At 39.8% G+C, this 25,367-nt stretch overlaps 1 protein-coding gene across 1 annotated transcript in view; it reads right to left on the reverse strand.

Annotated features, from left to right (window-relative positions):
* Window positions 1–25,367, reverse strand: part of LOC136858612 (TP53-binding protein 1) — a 770,373-nt gene that overhangs the window by 629,151 nt on the left and 115,855 nt on the right. The gene's annotated exons all lie outside the window — the stretch shown is intronic.

Genomic DNA, 25,367 nt, shown 5'->3' on the forward strand with positions numbered 1-25,367 from the left:
ATTCAAATGCCGACCATCCTTTTCAATACATCTCTGAAGCCTCTCCCTGAAGTTCTGCACGACTTGCTTGGACATGTCTTGTGGTATTGCCTTGATTTCTTCATGGATGGCAGCTTTCAGGTCGTGTAGTGTTTGCGGATTATGTTGAAAGACGTAATCCTTCAGGTATTCTCAGGGAAAGAAATTGCAAGGGGCAAGATTAGGGGAACGGTTTGGCCACAGAACATCACCATATAAGGAGATCAGATGTCCTGGAAACATTTCTCTGAGGAGGCCCCTCGATACCCTGGCTGTGTATGCAGTGCACCATCATCTTGGAACCACACAGCAGAATTCTGTAAGTCATTGAGTGTAGGCTGCAGGAAGTTGCGTAACAGCTGTAAGTAACGAAATCAGATGTTACTGCCACAGTTCTGTCCTCCTCTTCAAAAAATTAAGTGCCTACAATTCCGAAATCAGCGACAGTGCACCAAACAGTAACCCATTTGCTGTCGAGAGCTCGCTCATGGATCTGCCGAGGATTGGTAGCAGACCAGTACCAAAAATTTTGTTTATTAATGTAGCCTGACAAATGAAAGTGCACTTCATCACTTGCCAGGACAATGGTGTCAGCTGCCACAGCTTCCAGGATAGTCTCACAACACGCTCTGTGATTGGCCCAATCACATTCAATGAGTTTCTGAGCACCCACCGTTTTGTATGGATGGAACATCATCTCTGTATGTAAAATCCTCCTTAAGGTGTGATCCGAGAGTCTCGGTTGGCCATTTCTGTTCTGTACTTAACATCTCTTCTACACGTACTAAATGTACATAACATGGCCTAATACTGTTAAGTTGAAAGTCTGTTTCGATGACAATGTGGTCATGAAAATTCAATATTCATTTCTTGTAAACTTGCACCAGCTTCATTCAAACTTTGAGGAACTTTGATTAACCTGAAAATATTTTCTGAATAACTTGAACAAGCGCCATACTGCTAGAACAGTGTTGTCAAACAATTCTGCGAACAGATCATATCTTAACACTAATACTAGGACTGTTAAGTACCATGTATAAGCATAAAGGTGATTAAAGCCGTGTCAGTCCATACAAATGAACTCTCTCAATTAAAACAAGCAGTATTCATGAAACTGGTAAACTCTTATGTCTCGTGGGCGTTTTCTTACTTGTTCCCCTGTCGGGCGCGTCCCGGGTGGTGGATAGAGGGGCCTTCCGGATTTGTCTGGAGGGTCTGAGGCAAATAAAATACCCTTTCGCGGACCAAAAACAGGTATTCCCAGAAAAAGTGGGGCTGGTGATTGAGGTGGAGGCTCACTGCGGGGTGCTGGAACCAACACATCACTTTGCTCTACGTAGCCTGGACAAGCCGCAGGTTCGGAAAGGGGTGATCCCAACCTAGGGGGAAGGTCATGGCTATGAACTCAGTCATAATAATGCCAAGTGGAGACCACGTCAGTAGGTCTACTGAAGGGGAAACAAATCTGGCTAAGTTCGGGCCAGGGGCAGGCCGCTGGATGGACGACTGAGGGGTGTGGTCTCTACTACGGAGAGCCTGAGTTGCTGGAGGACAATGTCTGGCTGTATGCCTCACCACGGATGGTGAGGACCCTAGAAACGGCAAAAACCCTATGATTGATTGAAATAGGGATCCTTATAAAGAACCAATTTCAAAAACTTCGACATCAAGGGAAGCCATGGAAGCTCCAGTAGAGCAGACCGGCAGCAAGCCCAAGATGAAAAAATGGAGACAGAAGCCCCAATTGGACAGGCTGTCGCCGACTCAAAACAAGAAATGGCAACAGAAGCTCCAGTAGAGCAGACTGCTACCACAAGCAAACCAGGAACGACTGTAGAGACAGAATTGAAGATTTCTGCATCGAAAATCAACAAATTTCATATCGACAGACCACCTCACAACAGTGCATACTACAAGGAAAGGAAGAGAGCGAGGAAGGAAGCCAATATAGCGGTTGGAACTTGGACGGAGAAGAAGCCAAGGAACAGCGATCGGCGAGAGGCTAACCCTCCAACAACGCCCACAAGGCCAAGGTCGGGGGATAGTACACCATCAAGTTTGGTTACAAAACCGCCTGTCAAGAAACAGAAAGAAGAGACGGTCGTGTCCTTTTCGGAAAGACTAACTTCAATCAAATAATACCTAAAACCTTTCCAGACGGGAAACTGAAGGAGGAAGACGTGAAGGAACTTTCATCTGCTCTGATATCGCCAATGAAACCGCTGTCGGACGGATGCTTTCCAGGCTTCCTCAAGTCTCCAAGGCTGGAAAGTGGAGCAGTGGTACTGATCTGTGCAAATCCAGAAACTAAAAGCTGGCTGGAACAGACAGTGGCCAATTGCAACCCTTGGAAAGGGGAGAATATGGGGATGGCAGAAGCCAAGAAGGTGCTGAATACTACAATGGTCATCACCAAGTTTCCTCCTCCATTTGACAAGATGAAGGTTGATGATGTATTTGTCAGGATACATCAGCATGACACGAGAGTGCTGAATGCAACAACTACTTATGACACAGGAAGGACAATTGTTTTGGCCCTTAAAGAAACATAATTTGACGAGCTCAAGAAGAGAGGCCTTAAGGCCAAGCATGGACTTGGGCAGATCAAATTTCAAGTAATTAAGGGAAAAACAAAACCTAGCATTGGCAAGGATGGTACTGAAAGTTCTACAGGCGAACCTACAACATAAAAAACCAGTTGTGGCCAATTTTGTTAGGAAGTTCAAGTCCGAGGCTATCGATGTGGCTCTTATACAAGAGCCATGGGTAGTTAAGGGGAGAGTAGCAGGACTGGCGGAATCTGGAGGTAAGCTAATGTATGATACTACATTGAATATGCCTAGAACATGTTTACTTGTAAACAGAAAACTAAAATGCCTTCCGTTGCAGGAACATTGTTCAAAGGACTTAGAGACGGCCAAGATAAAACTTGAAAACTGGGAAGGTTGCAAGTGATAAAAATCATTGTTATCCGTATTGAAGATACTGAATGTAGGATGCTAAAAGGTTTGTTTTGTCACCTATTCAATACATATAAATTTTACAATTTAGGAATTTATTATTGATTCCACTTGAGACATGTTTTGCCCTTCATTGAGGGCATCATCAGTCAAATTATCTCCTCAAGGTAAAAATCAGGTACCTGGTTAGTAGTTGACATGCACAAATTAATACATATTATTAATACACATTACAAAAATTAAGTATGAGAAACAGTTGTACAATAGTGATGGTTGAACATATAGGTTTATAGAATAAGAAGTCAGCACCAATGCGTAAAAATTAAAATAGTAGAGTTCGGCAGTGGTGCTCTGGAGAACAGTTGACGCAATCATAGGAAAATATAAAGTTTTAAAAATATTTACATTATAACAATCAAGGGAGAAAGGGTGTAGTGCTCGGCGTCAATTCTGTAACCAAAAATTAATGTCAGTGGTTGGTAACTATACAGTAATTACATTGCCCAATTGAACAGTTGAGAATAAGGTTTTTAAAAATATTTACATTATAACAATCAGGGGAGAAAGGGTGTAGTGCTCGGCGTCAATGTTTGTAACCAAAAATTAATGTCAATGGTTGGTAACTATACAGTATTTACATTGTCCAAGTGAACAGTTGAGAATTTTACAATTTATATACATATTTACACAAAAGCAGCTTGGTGAGCAAGGATATAAAAAATCTAGTACCAAGTGCGTCCTGTTGTTTTAAAGGTTGGAAGAAGAATGTAGCATTGACATTTCAGAATAAGCAGAGTGGTTTATCTTAGTTAAAATCACCGGGGGTAGGGAAATGTTCATAGCCAAATGAGGTTTTATAGGACTCAAGCTGAAAGCTGTCTGGTTGCAGCACCAAGATCGGTATGGAAACTGGTCAGTGTGGATGGAGACTCATGGGTATTCCGTGCGTTTGAATGGCAACAATGATGACAGTTATTTGTAGGTAATTGCTTATAGGGAATATGTTGCGGGTTGAAACTTTTGCTTATTCTTTAGTTGACATCTGTAGCTTCGAATGTTATGTGAAGACATCGGTGTGAGATGCCGGTGAGACTAAATTGATATTATTCCGTGGAAAAAGTATGACGGACCTCGGGATGAAGTTATTGTTTTTTGTTGCTGGTCTGGTGAAATAGAATAGAGTTGCTTGTGTTGTGAACTGCGGTGGAGAGATTAGAATGTATACGATAACCCCTCCCGCCGCCATTGCCAACCACATGTGCGTATTACCCACTGAGCCTCCTTCATAGTGCACCAATATGCACCAACAATTACGTCTCAGTGACACATCAGATAACTTCCACTTCATACAATAAAACTTTCAACAACACGCCAGAACCCAGCGCACATCGGCACGAAATTGGCGTGCCACTACGGCTCCTCTTCGCAGTCAGAATGAGAAGGTGCCTCATCCCAGCTACAACGCTCTGACTCTGCAGTTACCGTATACATTCTAATCTCTCCACCACAGTTCACAACACAAGCAACTCTATTCTATTTCACCAGACCAGCAACAAAAAACAATAACTTCATCCCGAGGTCCGTCATACTTTTTCCACGGAATAATATCAATTTAGTCCAACCGGCATCTCACACTGATGTCTTCACATAACATTTGAAGCTACAGATGTCAACTAAAGAATAAGCGAAAGTTTCAACCCGCAACATATTCCCTATAAGCAATTACCTACAAATAACTGTCATCATTGTTGCCATTCAAACGCACGGAAGACCCATGAGTCTCCATCCACACTGACCAGTTTCCGTACCGATCTCGGTGCTGCAACCAGACAGCTTTCAGCTTGAGTCCTATAAAACCTCATTTGGCTATGAACATTTCCCTACCCCCGGTGATTTTAACTAAGATAAACCACTCTGCTTATTCTGAAATGTCAATGCTACATTCTTCTTCCAACCTTTAAAACAACAGGACGCACTTGGTACTAGATTTTTTATATCCTTGCTCACCAAGCTGCTTTTGTGTAAATATGTATATAAATTGTAAAATTCTCAACTGTTCACTTGGACAATGTAAATACTGTATAGTTACCAACCACTGACATTAATTTTTGGTTACAAACATTGACGCCAAGCACTACACCCTTTCTCCCCTGATTGTTATAATGTAAATATTTTTAAAAACCTTATTCTCAACTGTTCAATTGGACAATGTAATTACTGTATAGTTACCAACCACTGACATTAATTTTTGGTTACAGACATTGACGCCGAGCACTACACCCTTTCTCCCTTGATTGTTATAATGTAAATATTTTTAAAACTTTATATTGTCCTATGATTGCATCAACTGTTCTCCAGAGCACCACTGCCGAACTCTACTATTTTAATTTTTACGCATTGGTGCTGACTTCTTATTCTATAAACCTATATGTTCAACCATCACTATTGTACAACTGTTTCTCATACTTAATTTTTGTAATGTGTATTAATAATATGTATTAATTTGTGCATGTCAACTACTAACCAGGTACCTGATTTTTACCTTGAGGAGATAATTTGACTGATGATGCCCTCAATGAAGGGCGAAACATGTCTCAAGTGGAATCAATAATAAATTCCTAAATTGTAAAATTTATATGTATTGAATAGGTGACAAAACAAACCTTTTAGCAACTGGGAAGGTCCCAGAGAAATACCAAAAGGCTTTGCATACCTCCCATATGACGCAACTAATCTGCCCCCATCAGAAGAAGTTGAGAACCTAATTTGCAACACAAAGAGGAAAGGCGAACACCTAGTCCTTGGAGCAGATGCAAATTCACACCACACGGCATGGGGCAGCATGAACTGTAATGCAAGAAGTGAGTCTTTACTAGAGTTTATTATTGGAACCGAGCTGACGATACTAAACCTAGGAAACAAGCCTACATTTATAAATAAAAATCTTAGGGAGGTAAGAAACATTACACTAAGCACTACGCATATTGCAAACTTTATTAAACTGGAAGGTGCTGGAGGAACCATCATTGGCAGACCACCAGCACATCCAATTTGCAATAGACGTGAGACTATGTGGGACTGAGATGTACAAAAACCCAAAAAGAACTACCTGGGATAGATATAGAGAAGTTCTAAGGAAGGCTGTACAAAAAATTCCAACTAACGTGAGAGGACAGAAAGAATTGGATGAGGCAGTTGAACTATTAGCAGTGGCCATTTATAGACTCGTTCCATAACAACTGTCCTCTCAAAGAAAAGAAAAACACCAAAAAAGTAAGGTGGTGGAACAAGCTAGCCAAAATGAATTAAGAGGTTAAGATGTTGTATAGAATATCACCTAGAAATGGTATGTGGGATGTATATCATAGGAAACTCACCAAGTATAACCTAGAGATATAGAAAGCAAAAAGAAAAACTTTGAGACTGTTCTGTGAGAAAGTGGAATCATACAGAAAAAGAAAGGCTCCAGAAGGTTCTTAAAGCAACCCATATAAATCAGGTGGGGACACTGGAGAAACCAGGTGGGTCGTTTACTCGGGCAAGGAAGAACACGCTGGAGATGCTAATGGCATGTCACTTTCTTGAGGCTGAGGAGATGACAAAAGAAGAAACGGTTGGAACGGAGACCGGAGCTCGAAGAGCAGACTGGAACTGTGCGAACAGAATAACAAAACACAACCATGTAAAATGGCCAATCGACACATTTCACCCTAAAAAGGCTCCGGGGCCACATGAGATACTTTCGATACTCCTACAGGAAGAATGGGAGATACTCGTCAATGCCCTGACGGACCTCTTCAAAGCTAGTTTAGCTTTAGGGTACGTGCCGAAATCATGGTCTGAAGCTAAAACAGGATTCATACCTAAGCCTGGAAGGGGAAACTATGCCCAAGTCAAAGCATACAGACCATTATGTTTAACCTCCTTCATGCTGAAAGCAATGGAGAAAATTTTGGATAAATGTATCAGAAGAACGGTGCAAATGAACTCAACGTTACATGAAAATCAGCTCGCATATAGACCTGGCAGATCCACTGAAGTAGCACTCCAACAGTTGGTTTGTAAACTAGAGGAAATTCTAGAATATAAAGAAATTGCACTGGCAGCATTTCTAGATATAGAAGGAACCTTCAGCAATACAACCTATGACTCTATGATTAAAGCATTTGAAAAGAGCAAGGTGAGTAAAACATCCGTCAAATGGATTAAATCCACGTTAGACGGAAGGAAGATAAAAGCAACCCTGTTTGAAGAAATGCTGACGGTTAGGGCCACCTGAGGCTGCACTTAGGGAGGAGTTCTTTTGCCTCTGCTGTGGAACCTCATGATAAACAAAATAATAACTATGCTCAACGAACAGTTTCTATACACAAGGATACTCAGATGACCTAGTGATTGTGGTATGAGGTAAGGTGATGAGTGTTATCCAGGACCTCATGCAAAGATCACTCAATCTTGTGGAGAACTGGTGTCGGGAAGAACAACTATCAGTCAACCCGAACAAGATAACTCCGGTCCCTTTTACAAGAAGGAGAAAATTAGAGGGAAAGAGATCACTGAAGCTCTTTGGGCAAGAGATATATATATATATATGGAAAAACAGGCACTGCACCTAGGTGTAGTGTTAGATAAAAATCTAACCCAGAATCCACATACAGAAAGGAACATAACCCAGGCCAAGAACTTCCTTTGTGCATGCAAAAGAGCTGTTGGGAAGACATAGGGCATAAGACCATCAATGGTAATGTGGATATACACAATGATCATTAGACAGTTAATGGCCTATGCTGCAATCATTTGGTGGCAGAAAGTAAGTCAAGGAAAAGTCGGCAGTAGATTGTATAGCCTTCAGAGAATGGCATGCATAGCCATAACTGGGGCTATGAGAATTAAGCCAACAGAAGCCTTGAATACTTTACTAGACCTCCTATCATTATGCAATTTCATAAAAGGACAGGCTAGAATGAGTTCATGTAGCTTGGCACAATCAGAGTGCTGGAATGCACAAAGACCCAATCTAGGATACTATAAAATTAACAGAGTAATAACAGAGGAAGTTTTACACATGCCTTCTGATTATATGATACCAAAGTACAACTTTGAAAAACCGTCTGAGACCCAGATAATAAAAAAAGAAGATTGGGATATCAACAAATGGAATACCGAAAAAGAAGATATAGTGTGGTGGACTGATGGCTCAGAGACTGTGGATGGGACAGGAGGAGGGATCAACGGGGGAAGACCTGAGAGATCAATCCAGATGAGCCTGGGCAGACACACTAGTCTTTAAAGCTGAAATGATAGCTATCACATGTCTTGAAGAAAATCTGAAAATGAACTACAGGAATAAGAACATTTTCATTTTTATGGACAGCCAAGCAGCCATTAAGGCACTAGAGGCAGTCTGGATAATATCCAGAGTTGTCTGGTATTGTCACTCACTTCTCGTGAAGCTCTCAAAGTATAACATTGTCAAAATAATATGGGTATCAGGGCATGCAGGTATAGAAGGAAATTAAAAGGCAGATAAACTGGCCAGGAAAGGGGCAGAAATACATTTTGTAGGCCCAGAACCTGTATGTGGGATTTCCTATGGACAAGCCCAATACTACATGGGAAAATGGGTACAAAAGAAACAAATGGAAAACTGGAAAAATACTCCAGGATGCAGACTTGCAAAGGAACTGATAAAAGGACCAAACGAGAAGCATACTAAAGAACTGTTGAAACTCAGGAGAGAAAATATAAGAAGGATAGTAGGACTGTTGACAGGACACTGCCATTTGAAAAACACCTACATAGAATTGGAGTAATAAGAGACAATATATGTAGGAAATGCAATGAAGCAGAGGAATCAGCTGAACACATACTTTTCAAATGTGAGGCGCTGGGTAGAATAAGACTCTCCACTCTAGGACTACCAGGTGAAGAGAGAGAACAAAATCGAACACAACCCAATAAGACCAACCTGCAGCTTTGTGAAGCGAGCAGGTATATCTAGGTGGGAATAAAGGAAAAACATGCTAGCAACAGATCTTAGAGGTTTACGCTAATTAGGAAATTATATTTAGAGGCCCCACGAAGAAGAAGAAGAAGAAGAAGAAGAAGAAGAAGAAGAAGAAGAAGAAGAAACTCTTATGTCGTATAATTCAATTGGCAAATAATATTCTGTTCAAGAACTTTTCAAACTTTATCTTATTTTCAAAGGTGGCAGCAAAACACCAAAAGCTTATTTTGTTGGAGTTCGTTCTTTCCCTTTGAGCAAGTATTCATTACAATCAGCTATTAGACTGAACAGTGACAAAATAGTAATAAGTGCTGACAGTGCTAATAATGTAAAGTATATGTGATAATTCTGGTTTGGGGGACTCTACAAATGATGGACACTTGTAATAAGTTACTTAACGAGTGAAGTAATCCCGCTACAAGGGCTTCCAGGCCATCCAATGAAGGACTGTGGTATTGTAACCGTTCACGACATCGCCATATGTATATAGACATCCTGCATAGAGAATATGCCGTTTTCCGTGCAGTTCTACGTTAAATAACTGCCAAACGACGATATTCTTGACGGTTCCGGGACTCAAGTTACTCGTCGTAGAGTCGCGCGCCCCTCCTCTCGTTGCACGCAATTGGGAACAAGAGAGAGTACACAAGCGCTTGTATGTGAATTTCGCTCCTTCTCAGAGTGAGAGAGCTGGAACAAGAAAAGTGTCACATGACTGAGAAGTGAGGTCATGAAGTAGCCTGAAAGAAGTCGTTTCAACATATGAGACAATATCACCCCATGTATTCCCCTAAATATCTGGTGGTACCAATGCGTAGCTTTCAGCTGTTTCGATGATATTAACTATAATAATTCAGAAATATTTGATGGATTTTTGAGTTACGACTTTGATGAATGAGGAGATTTTATGCGGATTTATCATGCCAAGAACCATTCTACATAATAAGAATAACAGGAAATACGCAGATAGTTGATGGCATGAGGAGATTGAAACCAGATGTTCGACTCTGACAGGACCAGGAAAACTCAGAAATCCCAGGAGCCAAGCTCCACCCACTGAGAACTGATACCGACGCTTTGATGATTGCAGACAAACCCGTGAGGGACTCGTAACAGAAGTTAATCAGTGGAAAGAAGGGTGTATAGGCTTCAATTTGATATCAAATTCAACTTTTAAGTCTACCTTTCAGCGGAACGTTGTTGGACAAGGGGGCGTGGCTTAACTCCCTCTCCAAGAAATAAGGCTTCTCACTATAAAGGCTGGTGACGAGAAGGCAGCTTAGGCAGTATATCCAGTGCTTTCAGTCTAATCAGTAGACCCATTCTTTATTTAATATTCTGTGTCGATATTCAGTGCTTACATACCGTGAAGGTTCGTAGTGAACAATATTGTGTAATGGTAAATGACAACACATAGTGAGTGACAGTGCGCTGCGTACCAAGTATTTGTTACGTCTTTAATTCAGTTTGCTATGATCTGTATGTGATAAAATTTTACTTTATTGTGTCAGAGCGGCGCGGGATTGTAAAAAAAGGTGGTCGATTGAAGTGAATTATTACGTGTGAAGTTACGAAATTGATCTGAGTGAGTATAGTGGATTGTGCCTAATTATATGAGTTATGTAAATGATCGTAAAAATGAGGTTAAATGAAGGAAGTGATCCAATAGAAGGATAGTTCGATAGCAGTGCTATAGTGAGGCTTGAACCTATAATAACAGTGAGCGGCTTATCAGCTGCCATTTCAGTAGATCGGGCAGCGCCCTCCATATTCTCTCAAACTCAGTGACTTGTGTATCATATCAATGATTAGTGAAATGTAGTGGGTCGACTAATGACCAGTAAAAAAATATTAATATCTAACATACATATCCTGTGACGGTAACCAGCTAGTGTGTGGTGCTCCGAAATTGAAGTACTTGTGGCGAACTGAGATACGCTAATGAAAGTATCAATATCGGCCGACAGGACAATACCGATATAGGGCTAGGGTGCTTGAGTTTATGGGTATTCCTAGTCATAACAGAGTTATAATGCATGACACAATTAATGCATTTATGACAAATTAGTTCTCCCTCATTTGCATATCTGACCTCCGAGAGCGTAGGGTTTAAAGAGAGCCTGTGAGCAGTTCGCCATGCAGTTACTCCAGCGCAGCAGAGATATTCGAGAACTTCCGACGCTAGACAAGGATCCAACCAACATGCAGGTCAATCGACAGAGGACGACTCTGCGGGCCATCACAAGTGGAGACATCCTAATGGCAGCTTAAATCCATGGCTGTACTTCCTGAGGACAGCTGATCGCAGATATCCGAGTGTTGAGTACATGTTTAAACTTATGGGATGGGCATGACAGTTAATGTCACATTAATGTAAATAAGTAGCATGCATGTAAATACTTTGAATTTTATTTGATCATAACGGTGTTTCAGAGGGACTGTACTTATTTGTCTTTTTTTTTTTTTTTTCTCTCTCTTCGTGGTGTTGAACCACTTATTTTATTCACTATGGGGGTGATATTGCATGGTAGTTATAAGACCCTAGTATAACTTACAGGTGAAGTGACGTAACGTAAAGGGATAAATTTTCATAGTATGATCCAGTCGTTCTAAAGCTACAATTAAATGCTATGATTCATCATAAGAGTTTCCGAATATTCATTCTTGATTGCACGTCACATAATGATAGAAATTCCTCCTGTACAGACTTCAAGACTGCAAACTTCAAGACAACACAAGGTCAACTGTGGGGGTGTAAGTGAATTATCTAGATCGCGATTAACCGTGAATTTTTTTTTAATCTGATGGTTAGGATCTTCTATTTAAATATGCATGTTCTCAGGACATGAGAGATGAGAAGACGGAACTTGATTTGTAGGCTCGTATTCTGAGAGTACAGTGGTGTTTAAATATATGAGTTCCCCTGTTGAATATATATGTATGGCGATGTAGAATGCCGCCTCGTGAATAAGATAATTGAGGCCAAATGTAGGCTGGTACATGATGTTGCGTTGAGAGCGTTAATGATCTGAAGAAAGAGAATGTTTTTGCGATGATATGAATATTTAAGAATAGCAGGTAAAGTCTGGGGCTTTGCTCTGCAAGGAAGAAAAAAAAAAACAAGCGCGCAGCCTTGACCGAGTCGCCTGACAGTTTTATGAGGGAAATGGGGAGGCTAGACCTCAAGCGAAGTCTGTTCACCACTTTGTGAAAAGAGATACATTTGGTTCGCTCTTTTCTTCCTCTAGTATAACAGAGAAATGCATAAATTATAAAAACAACACCGTCGTATGGGTTCCAGATCTTATGGATGAATGAAATCCTCCCATCTTTCTATTATTTTGTTTTTATTAAAGTAAAAACCGCTATAGGATTTTCAGGTTGTTACAGCCTCACACGTCGAAGTCCCTGGGTTCAAGTCCCAGATTCTGGCGAGGATTGTTGCCCACCATTGGCAAATGAGATGGATCGTGCCAGATACTGTTCTTCTCATGGAGATGAAGTGCAGGGTGTTAAGTTACTTCCTCCAGTGAATGTTTGGTATATGTCATGATGTAATATATTGGTTATTGTTTGCTATGTTTATCGTTTATAGGGACACCATTGAATTGAAATGTCGCATGTTATGATATTAGTGCATAGGTAATCCAAAATACAGCAGGTGTTATGAAGAAGTTAATACTCCGTACGATAAATTAGACGAGGTCATTAACGTAGACAATGTGACATAACTTTCATGTGTTTAAAATGCGTTCAAGGAATTTTGTACTAACCCTCAGCTAACATGATCTCATGGCACCGTGATATATAAATTGAATGATAAATCCATGAAATAATTCATGCCATAAAGGAGATATGCCTTTGTGAAAGATATGTGTAAAGTGTTTTAATATGATACATGATAAGGTCTTCTGTGTCTCAAACCTAATTTATGAATTAATGTTGTTGCATATGTAAATATTATGGCATATCTTTATGTAGCTATTATACAAGTGTTTCCTTAGTTAATTAAAAATGTGTTTGCAAAAATGGATGATCTTCCTTCTCATTTAGTAGTATGTTTGTATTCCTCTGATATTTGAGACTCCTCCCCCTACTTAGAATTAAATAGTTTAAGCCCCTTTCCGGACATACCACATACCCATAAAGCTCTTGAGCCAGCTGAGTAAAAACTCAAGTAGGGGTGATGGACTTCAACTCCAGTGTCTGTTCGAGAGTCTCATCAAAGAAATCCTTTCAGCCACTTCATAAGCCAATTAAGATAAATTATTATGCACTGGAACCCTGGACAGGTGCAGTATATCCATGGGATCATGGTGCCATAGTTGAGCAGCCTTCGAGGGAACGTAGTGCCATAGTTGTGAACAACTGACGTGGGATCATAGTTCTATGGGGAGGACGACACCTGGAGACTCGGCTCAAAGGAGAGGACAACACCCAGGGCCGGTTTCATCGAACTCCGTTAAGGATTAAAGTCGCGTTAAACTGCTTTAACGGGATAATTACTGTAACATAATGGCTGTTTCATCAACCTTCATTAATGTTAATGCGTCGTCAAATTCTCTGTTATTTCATGTAGCACTCTCGTCCCATTAAGCTGCTTAACAACATGTTAAAATGAAAATGGCTGGAACATTTTGTGTTTGGTGCTCTATAGATTACCTTCAAAATGTTGAGAGATAGGAAGTTTCATGGAGAAGAAATGACACACTTGAACTAATAGAAGTGAGTTTCTGGAGCAATATAGGTTATCTAAACCTGTCACGAGGGCATAACGTGAAGAGATAGAAGAGAGGGTAAGATACTGCAGGCCTACAGGACGAAATTCACCCATTTTCAATGCTGCAATTGCTGAATACACTGAGAAATTATGCAACGGGGTCATTCAGATCGTTACAAGAGTTATCAGTATTGTAAATAAAAGAGAGATAGGTAGGCCTACTTAAAATAGTATTCCATTAACTTACTCATATGTAAGAAATATTGAGTTGAAATATAAATTCAAAGGAAGGGAGAGCATAAGCAAATGCAGCCTATATCATGTATAACCTGGTAGGCCTAATTTCCAATATGATTTTGCTACTGAAGTCATTAGTAATGTGTCCAGTTAATAAAATTCAGCTTAAAAACCTCTGAATGGTAAAACAAAAGAGATATCTCACACAATAACAAGAATGCTTTAAAACCAAAGCAATATTTAATAGAAGAGAGATACGTATTATACTGATATTCCATGAACTTATCCTACACCATGTAGAACCTGGCAGGCCTAATTTCTAATATGATTGTGCTACTGTAGTTATTAACCCTAGAATCATAAACTTTCGTCTCCCAGACTACGCACCTCTGTAGTTTCCGCGGGAATTTCCACACGATAATGAACTGTGCCTTCCCCCTCCATCTATTCTTCCCCAGCTATCAACAATCAGTGCTGACGTTGGTTTCAAGCATAAAGGTCCAATTGTTTGTTCGCTGCGATATGACCGTCGTCTGAGAGACGAAAGTTTATGATTTGTGAAAGTGTTCGTGATTTGTACATAGCTGTAAATAGTGTGAATATATGGTTTATTACAGTAATGTTTTTTGTTCGTAATATGTAAGCTTAATAGGATACTGAAATGGAAAATCTAGCGCACGATGATGAATTGATAGCGGCAGTTCTTTCTGAATTAGACAGAGAACCGCTCTCTTCAGGAGACATTAGTGGTAATGAAAGTGATGTAAGTGAAGTTGAAGATGTTGCAGAAGAAGCATTGCATTTGTCAGACAGTGATGCCGACCCTACCTCACTGCTCAACAGCTCAGGAGATGAAATCGACCAATCGGCAAGTGAAGAACTTCGAACTTCATCTCAGGGCATACATCAGGCAAGTAATAGTAATAGACATTCGGAATCTGACAGTGATAACGATAATGATAGAAACAGCAGTAGCCACCCAAATATAATTTTTCCAAGGAAAACGATTCTGAGAGGACGAGACGGTCATAAGTGGTCTGCAAAAGAAGCCACAAAGGGCTGGAAGCCGAGCACCAGTTCGAAATATTATTTATACGAGACAAAGGCTAGTAAATGATGGAGCAAAAGTGGAAAGTCCAATAGATGCTTTCACTTTATTTTTTTCTGATGATATGCTAAACCAAATAGTTACTCACACTAATACTGAAATCACTGATAAAAATAAAAAATACTGAAATATAACCTCAACCAATTGCACAACTAATTTAGTAGAAATTAAATCTCTCATGGGTCTGTTAGTACTGTCAGCTGCTCAGAAAAGTAACCATGTGAACTCTAAAGAATTATTTGACTCTAGTTTCAGTGGATCACGCTATGTATCTTGCATGTCAAAAGACCGTTTTGACTTTCTTATAAACAGTCTTAGATTTGACAACAAGACAACCAGACCTTTGCGTCGTGAACATGATAAGTTTGCACCTATACGTGAGCTTTGGGATCAGTTTGTTTCAGCCTGCACTCGTAACTATATTCCAGGAGGTTTCTTGACAGTCGATGAACAGCTGATCACATTTCGAGGCCGCTGTCAATTTCGCATGTATATGCCCAAAAAGCCCAATAAATATGGGATAAAATACATTTTGTTATGTGATGTTAAAACGAAGTACATGCTCAATGCGATCCCATATCTTGGTAAAGGTACTAATCCAACAAACCTCCCTTTGGCCATGTATTTTGTGAATGAAATACAATACATGGATCAAACAGAAATATTACGACCGACAATTGGTTCACGTCAGTTCGTCTGGCTGATTCTCTGCATTGCGACCATAACCTGATGATCATTGGAACAATGAGAAAAAACAAGCCACAGATACCGTCAGAGATGAAAACAGTCAAAGGAAGAAAGCTTGGGTCCTCCATGTTTTGTTATAATGGTATAAAAACAATGGTATCCTATAAAGGAAAACCAAACAAGAATGTAATCCTCCTTTCTACATGCCATGAAGTAGGAACAATAGCAGCCAGTGGGAAACCAGAAATGGCGGAAGACTACAATGGGACTAAAGGTGCCGTGGATACTTTTGATGAAATGTCAACACTGATGTCCTCTTCAAGAAAAACGAGAAGATGGCCAATGTGTATCATTTATAGTATGATTAATATCACCTGTCAATGGATACATTATTTATGTGCATAAGATGGTTCAAAAAGGCCAAAAGCCACTTTCCAGGCGAGAGTTTGCAAAGGATATATCCGAAATGCTAATGGCTCCAAAGCTGCATGAGAGAATTCAGACACCAACTTTAAGGCGCAGCCTGAAGAGGACCATCGCTGAAATTCTTGGAAAAGATGGCATTCCAGAAGAGCCTCAATCAGGTACTGGTGAAGGAAGAAAAATTTGTGCGTTTTGTCCATCAAAGAAAAAAAGAATGACCCGATTCTTTTGTAAGACATGCCGAAGGTACATTTGTCTTGAACATCAGGGAAAACAGTGCATTGAATGTGCCTATTGAGGAAAAACTGACCAAAGTGTATTGTCATCACTAAGTGTGGTAGTTTTAAGTATAATATTCTGTATTTTGTATAAAATGTTGGGTTTTTAATGTTATTAAAGTGCTTTTCTTTTTGGTAGTCTGACAGACAAAAGTTTATGATTCGTGTTACACTGGAAGGACTTTATGATTCTAGGGTTAATGGTGCATCCAGTTAATAACATTCAGCTTAGAAACCTATATTGGTATTATAAAATTATACTCATTTGATTTACTCATTTGGAACAAATATTTCAAGTTCCCTATGGGAATCAACATCTATATCATCTGATGGCCAGGCAGGTATCAATTGTAAAAAAGAGACAAAGTCTCTAATAGAGCATTGGCACTGCCGATGGCTCCAAGTAGCCTACACAGTGGCGTCCATGATATGCACTAGGCATGTGTCTTGGTAAGTGTGCTATTTACCAACTGATGAGCCCAACGTAGCACACTGGGACAAAACACTGGCAACCAGGAATGAGTTAGCTGGAAAATTTATGATGTCCAGTAACGGACCAACTAAATTGGTATTATAAATTTACTCATTCAGAACAAATATTTCATGTTTCCTATGGGAATCAAAATCTATATCATGTGATAAATATTATATTTTGTATTGAAATATAAATTGAAAGGGAGGGGGGGTCGTAATCAAATGTGGCCTACACCATGTATATATTGAAATATAAATTGAAAGGGAGGGGGATCGTAATCAAATGTGGCCTACACCATGTATAACCTGATAGGCCTTACTTCTAATATGACTTTGTAACTGTAGTTATTAATGATCTGTCCAGTTAATAAAATTCTGATATTGTGACATTCTGCATCACAAGTTGTCATTATGAAGAGGCTCCACTTCCGTTGCCGACTGATGCAATAATCTTCAATGTCTCAATGTCATCTGTTTAAATGCTGGAATAAATATACCACCTCTGGTCTTGGACCGCTCCAACTCGTTCTTCTAATCATCTTCTTTTATTTTTTGCCCGACTTTCTTACATTGTCACACAGGTATTTCAAATGGAACCTCTTATTCCGTGCAAAAAGAGTATAGGAGAAAGGTGACAAATTAATAACATTATGCCCAGCACCGTTCAGAAGAGCGAAATAACGTTAATGCTACACATTGCTAACGTGACCGTTAACGTTAACACCACGTCAGTTAACGAGCTTGTTATAGTGTTCTGTGAAACACGATTTCTATAACACCACATTCAAATCTTAACAAGGTGTTAACTAACACTCCATTATCACATTTTTAACAGTGGTTGATGAAAATGGCCCCCAGAATTGTACCAAAGGTGATATGAACATTTTTATTACAAGCAAACACAGATACAACACTAGGAGAAAGCAGCATTGAGCGAAGTAGGAGACTTGGTGTGAGTCATCCGTGAGGAGTGTCAGGTGATTTGGACGTAACCAAACCACAAGAGACGCTTTCCATCTCGAACACAATTAGGCCTAGTACATTTCATCTGGCAAAAACTTCCCCCTTCCATGATATCAAGGCTGAATGTTATGAGAACTTGCACAGCTACAAACTACTGTTTTCATTATTTATCAAGAAAAAAAAGTTTAAAATCCCTTTATTTTAGGATAGTTTTTACTTTTCATGAACACATCTTTTACATCAAGAGGTATCAAACAGTGACAATGAAGAGAAAATCATTGACTCTCTAGATATTTAAACCGTTTAATAGCCAAGGACGAGTTGTTTTTAATATTGTGTTTTACATATGTTACATGTGTTTTGTGTATATTGTAACTATCATTCAAGATCACGGCTGAAGATGTTTCCCATGGAAAACGAAACACGTACCAACAAAAACATTTTTTAAATAAATTAATGTTGCTGTAATCTAAGAAAATCGTAAGATTTAAAGTGGTGGAAAGGTGGAACTTCCCAAATGCACAAGTTGGAATTTGTTTTATATATTGGAATAAAATCAGTTCAGAAAGAATTCTAACTTTTTGTAGTTAGGACTCTCTGTGTATCTTTCTCCAGTAAACACCGTACATGCCCTGTATTAACTTTCATGGTCTCCATAAATTCTCATCAGCTTCGGGCAAATTTCCTGGAACAATACATACATACATACATACATACATACATACATACATACAGTACATCATTGTAGACTATTATGCCTTTCAACATTCAGCCTGCCAGCCTCTGTGGATTTATAAAACATTGCCACAATCCATTATTTTTCCACTTGTTTGTACCAGCGATCATTCTCGCTACTTTCATGTCTGTTACTTCTGGTTTATGAATAACTTTCAATCCTGTAAAACAAAGTTGGTCTGAAAACAGCCCAGTGTACAGATAGCTTTGTCCAGGAGCTAGCTTCTTTCTTACACGATACTGTTGATTGCAACTGCAAGCTCACTGCATTAGCTTTGCTGTACCTTGATTCAAACTCACTATACTGCCAAACTTGGAGAATAAACATCCTAAATACTTGAAATGATTTAACTGTTCCAGAAGTTGTTTTATGTCCCGGTGGAATTACAGCCTAGAGGGTTATACAGTCACATTTTATTTTGGCTACCAGTTAATATCCTGAATAACCATCACATGCTGCAGAAACTGCAACAAGATGGGCTGGAAGAAACACAACAAAGTGCTGGTAAGTTATCACATATGTGGAGCCAAGCTGACTGCAGTGCTTCCTTCAGCTGCTAGTGGGTGTGTTGTGTTATATCCGTAGAGCAAATACGACAACTGAGGTCGTCCCATAGTTGTTCAACTACAGTAGGTTCCAGTCCAAGGAGTGGTGGAGTCAGGGAAATACTTGGGAGTCTTGGTTGTGTTCTTCCAGTTGTAGTTGAGCATTCCTAGAAGTGAATGATCACACTACCTTGCAGGAAGATCCCACCTGCCACAGGAAAATCAGTCAGTATGTAAGGGTGGATGTGATCTACAAGGATGAATTCATAACCAAATCAATCTGCAGTGCCTTCTACATAGATCAGTGGTGCCACGATATCACAAAAGCTTTCTCCTCCAGACCAAACACTGCCATCATTGGCCGTTTCCTTCCAGCAATAGTTGCAGGGTGTTTGTTCCCCGCCTACTACCAGTTAATATCCAATTGCCCCAAAATGAAAATGTTCATCCATTCAATAAAGCACAAACATGCAACTCTACAGAGAAATAAAGCGTTCACCAATCAGCAGAGGTTCAATTTCCAATAATCCTCCGCAAACTGAAGCTTTTGCCGACGTACTAATGTTAACACAGATGCAGTGACAATCAAGAGCCCCGAATGCAGCAGGGTTCAATGAAATGCATTTTTAGATAAATGTGTGGTAGACCCCTGGTTCATTTTGACAGATGCTTTGCTGTAGTATGTCGGCTGGTCCACGTGCACCTTTGTACCAAATATTCACCTCAACAGCATGTGGTGCTCTGTAGTCTTTACATCCGTTATTCTCAATGCTGCCATTTGTCCAGTCACAATACACTTCCACCCAAATTCAGAACCGTCTTCATCGATTACACAAAAGCCTTTAATTTGTTGAATAGGACAAAACTCGTAGCAAAAATGGAATCCATGACAAACGGAGGAAATGAAGTTACAACAGCCATAAGAAATATACTGACCTACAACAGAATACAAATAAAGGACGGAATAACAACTTCAAGAGAGATCCTGCAGACAAATGGGGTTCTACAGGGGAATCCCATCAGCCCCACCCTATTCAACATCGCCACCGCAGATATCGTGAAGATCTTAGAAAAATCGAATTCATTATCTTTATATATGTATGCACACAACATGGTCATTGGTTCCTCAGACAGACTTGAATTACAAGAAGCACTAAATGACTTACATAACTGGGCAGAAGAAAATGACTTCAGTATAAATAGTAACAAAACAAAATACATGGTGTTCCAGAAAGGTGGAAGATTAGCAACAGAGGATAAAATGACTTTAGGAGGGAAAGAACTGCAGACAGTAAACTACTATAAATATCTAGGAATCACCCTACAAACAATACGCAATTCATTTAGGATACACGTAAAGGAAAGAATAACAGCTGGTATAAGAGGAATATATGACATAAAGAACATAACCAGTCTATCCCTCCAGACGGCTATGATCTTATTTAATGCCAAAATATCGCCAATGCTGACCTACGGATTAGAATTGATATGGGAAAACCTATCTTTTTCAGACCTAAACTCAATGGAGAAAGTAAAAGCCTGATATCTGAAAAGAGCACTTGGAGTGGCAAGAACAACACCTTCCAGGCTTGTTTACGAATTGGCAAGAGAAACCTTCTACACTGAGGACTTGCGTTACAAACTATCCCTGCCATCTACTGAGCAAGCGACAAAACTGATCCAGACAAGAGAGAAGAAGCGCGAAGAAATCCCTCTGGATTTCTATAGCACAGATGCATTGATCGACAGGAGATGGGTAAAAGAAAATCAAGAACTTAGAAATGTAATTACAAGATTGGCAGTTCATGGTTTTCACCATAAAATTTGTAAAAACAAAAAGTTTCATGAACCAAACAATGAATGTGTATGTGCATTGTGTAATAACCACTGTGACAGATACCATATAACCATGTGTCCTAAACGAGAAAGATCGATCGTGGACTATAGCAAAGAGTAACTAAATAGGTGCGAATTTTCCTTTTAACTTCATCTATGTACATTAGTATGCAATAATAATAATAAGAATACACTTCCACCCAGTAATCTGGCTGGGAAAAAAATATTACTGGAACTCACCTTATGAACTCAACAATCACGAAATGGACTCATATTGGGTTTCAAGAATGCAGACTTCAAGTTTCCGACATGCTTTTTCATCAGCTTAACGTCTCCCTCCTTTTGCAAACAGGACTTCACATATGACTGTGGGTTAAACATATGTGGATTGCTTGAAGATAAGTCTAGTTGATCTTTCTATCAACAGCCTACTTCTCTTTTCAGTGTGAATCTCCTCCATTGTGCTATCTGTTGTTAAAATGGGAAATGTCTGAACAGTCTTCCTAGGTCCCCATATACTTCCTGAAAGCGTTTACATACCTCCCTTTTTTTTATGCGAAAAAATCCAAGAGATGATAATAATAATAATATATTTATTATCGTTCCGGCCGTCTATGGGCCACGTTTTACAGTCTTTACGTTATTTTTCACCAGTCCTGACTTCACATTCTGCCAGTACTTCTTCATCCTTGCACTGACTTCTTTCTTCTGTTCTTCTGTGTAGGTTCTCTTCTTCTTCTTCTTCTTCTTCTTCACAAGTTCTTCCCCAGTCTCCTGGAAACCCTTGAACTCCTTCACTTTTTGTCTAAATTTGTTTCTGTCCAGTACGTCCTCTTTTTCTACTCCTACCCTGGCCAGGTCGGTCCTTACTTCCGAAAACATTTTGGTTCCGTCTTCCTTAGGCTGAAGAAGCTGAAAATCCTTTTTGTCAGTCGGTTGGTGTCCATTCTCTGTAGATGTCCATAAAATTGAAGCCTTCGCTTTTTCATCAATACGACGAATTCCTCTGTCTTCTGGTATAGTTCTTTCTTGGGTCTAAGTCTCCTCTCCCCACCTTTCATTTTCAGGCCCAAGATATTCCGGAGCATTTTCCTCTCTTTCTTTCTGATGTTCTCTAGATCTCCCTTTCCAATCATATCCAATGTTTCTGCTGCGTATAAGCATTCAGGTCTGATGACTGTGTCCAGATGTCTTAATTTGGCTCCATATGACAAAGCTTTCTTGTGGTAGGTGTCTCTAGTGAGCTGATATGCTGTTTCCATTTTTCTCGCTCGTTCTATCAGAGCTAGCTTCTCTGATCCATTCTCTTGAACTATTTCTCCAAGATACTTGAAGCTCTTTACTCTTTTGACTTTCCCCTCTTTCAACTTTAACATTTGGGGAGCCTCTTTGATGTTGGTCATAAATTCAATCTTACTGTATGATATTTGCAGTCCAGTCATTTCTGCTATGCTATGGAGTTGTTCCACTCTTTTCTTTGCTATTTCTATGTCACTGGCAAAGACTGCGATATCATCAGCATATGCCAGGCAGTCTATCCGTATAGCACCTGCTCCTCTTCCAATACGGAATGCTTCTTTGTCTGGGATTCCTTCTTTCCACTTCATAATAATAATAATAATAATAATAATAATAATAATAATAATAATAATAATAATAATAATAATAATAATAATAATAACAACAACATACATACATACATACATACATTATCATTATAGACTGTTATGCCTTTCAGCGTTCAGTCTGCAAGCCTCTGTGAATTTACTAAACGTCGCCACAATCCTCGATTTGCAACTAGTGTTGTGGCCTCATTTAGTTCTATACCTCGTATCTTTAAATCGTTAGAAACCGAGTCTAACCATCGTCGTCTTGGTCTCCCTCTACTTCTCTTACTCTCCATAACAGAGTCCATTATTCTCCTAGGTAACCTATCCTCCTCCATTCGCCTCACATGACCCAACCACCGAAGCCGGTTTATGCGTACAGCTTCATCCATCAAGTTCATTCCTAAATTAGAATTTATCTCCTCATTCCGAGTACCCTCCTGCCATTGTTCCCACCTGTTAGTACCAGCAATCATTTTTGCTACTTTCATATCTGTTACTTCTAACTTATGAATATGATATCCTGAGTCCACCCAGCTTTCGCTCCCGTAAAGCAAAGTTGGTCTGAAAACAGACCGATGAAAAGACAGTTTCGTCTGGGAGCTGACTTCCACAGAATACTGTTGATTGCAAATGCGAGGTCACTGCATTAGCTTTACAATACCTTGATTCAATCTCACTTACTATATTACCATCATGGGAGAACACGCAACCTAAATACTTGAAATTATCGACCTGTTCTAGCTTTGTATCACCAATCTGACATTCAATTCTGTTGAATTTCTTACCTACTGACATCAATTTAGTCTTCGAGAGGCTAATTTTCATACCATACTCATTGCACCTATTTTCAAGTTCCACGATATTAGACTGTAGGCTTTCGGCACAATCTGCCATTAAGACCAAGTCGTCAGCATAGGCCAGACTGCTTACTACATTTCCACCTAACTGAATCCCTCCCTGTCATTTTATACATTTCAGCAGATGATCCATGTAAACTACAAACAGCAAAGGTGAAAGATTACAGCCTTGTCTAACCCCTGTAAGTACCCAGAACCAAGAACTCATTCTACCATCAATTCTCACTGAAGCCCAATTGTCAACATAAATGCCTTCGATTGCTTTTAATAATCTGCCTTTAATTCCATAGTCCCCCAGTATGGCGAACATCTTTTCCCTCGGTACCCTGTCATTTGCTTTGTCTACATCTACGAAACAAACACAACTGCCTATTCCTCTCGTAGCATTTTTCAATTACCTGGTGCATACTAAAAATATGATCCTGACAGCCTCTCTGTGGTCTGAAACTACACTGGTTTTCATCCAGCTTCCTCTCAACGACTGATCGCACCCTCCCTTCCAAGATGCCAGTGAATACTTTGCCTGTTATACTAATCAGTGAGATACCTTGATAGTTGTTGCAATCCTTCCTGTTCCCTTGCTTATAGATAGGTGCGATTACTGCTTTTGCCCAATCTGAAGGTACCTTACCAACACTCCACGCTAATTTTACTACTCTATGAAGCCATTTCATCCCTGCCTTCCCACTATACTTCACCATTTCAGGTCTAATTTCATCTATTCCTGCTGCCTTATGACAATGGAGTTTATTTACCATCCTTTCCACTTCCTCAAGCATAATTTCACCAACATAATTTTCTTTCTCCCCATGAGCTTGGCTGTTTGCAACAGCACCAGGATGATTTCCTTTTACATTGAGAAGATGTTCAAAATATTCCCTCCACCTCTCCAGGGATTCCCTGGGATCTATTATGAGTTCACCTGAATTACTCAAAACACTGTTCATTTCCTTTTTCCCTCCCTTCCTAAGATTCTTTATTACTGTCCAGAAAGGTTTCCCTGCTGCTTGACCTAGCCTTTCCAGGTTGTTACCAAAATCTTCCCATGACTTCTTTTTGGATTCAACAACTATTTGTTTCACTCTGTTTCTTTCATCTACATACAACTCCCTGTCTGCCTCGGCCCTTGTTTGGAGCCATTTCTGATAAGCCTTCTTTTTACGTTTACAAGCTGCTCTCACTTCATCATTCCACCAAGATGTTCGCCTTTTCCCATCTTTACACACAGTTGTTCCTAGGCATTCCCTTGCTGTTTCTACTACAGCATCCCTGTATGCCACCCATTCACTTTCTATATCCTGAACCTGCTTACTGTCTACTGTTCGAAACTTCTCACTAATCATATCCATGTACTTCCGTCTAATTTCCTCGCCCTGGAGATTTTCTACCCTTATTTGTTTGCAGACAGATTTCACTTCCTCTACCTTAGGCCTAGAGATACTTAGTTCATCACAGATCAGATAGTGGTCTGTATCATCGAAAAATCTGCGGAAAACTCGTACATTCCTAACAGATTTCCTGAATTCGAAGTCTGTTAAGATATAGTCTATTATGGATCTGGTACCCCTAGCCTCCCATGTGTAGCAGTGAATAGCCTTATGCTTGAAGAATGTATTCGTAACAGCTAAACCCATACTCCAGCAAACGCTTCCCATTCCCATTAGCTTCCATATCTTCCCCACATTTAACAATCACCCTTTCGTATCCTTCAGTTCTATTTCCAACTCTCGCATTGAAATCGCCCATTAGCACTATTCTATCCTTGCTGTTGACCCTGACCACGATGTCACTCAATGCTTCATAAAACTTGTCAACTTCATCCTCATCTGCACCCTCACACGGTGAATACACGGACACAATTCTAGTCCTAATTCCTCCAACTGACAAATCTACCCACATCATTCACTC

Source organism: Anabrus simplex, chromosome 1 (assembly GCF_040414725.1).
Source record: "Anabrus simplex isolate iqAnaSimp1 chromosome 1, ASM4041472v1, whole genome shotgun sequence".
NCBI classification, from domain to species: Eukaryota; Metazoa; Arthropoda; class Insecta; order Orthoptera; family Tettigoniidae; genus Anabrus; species Anabrus simplex.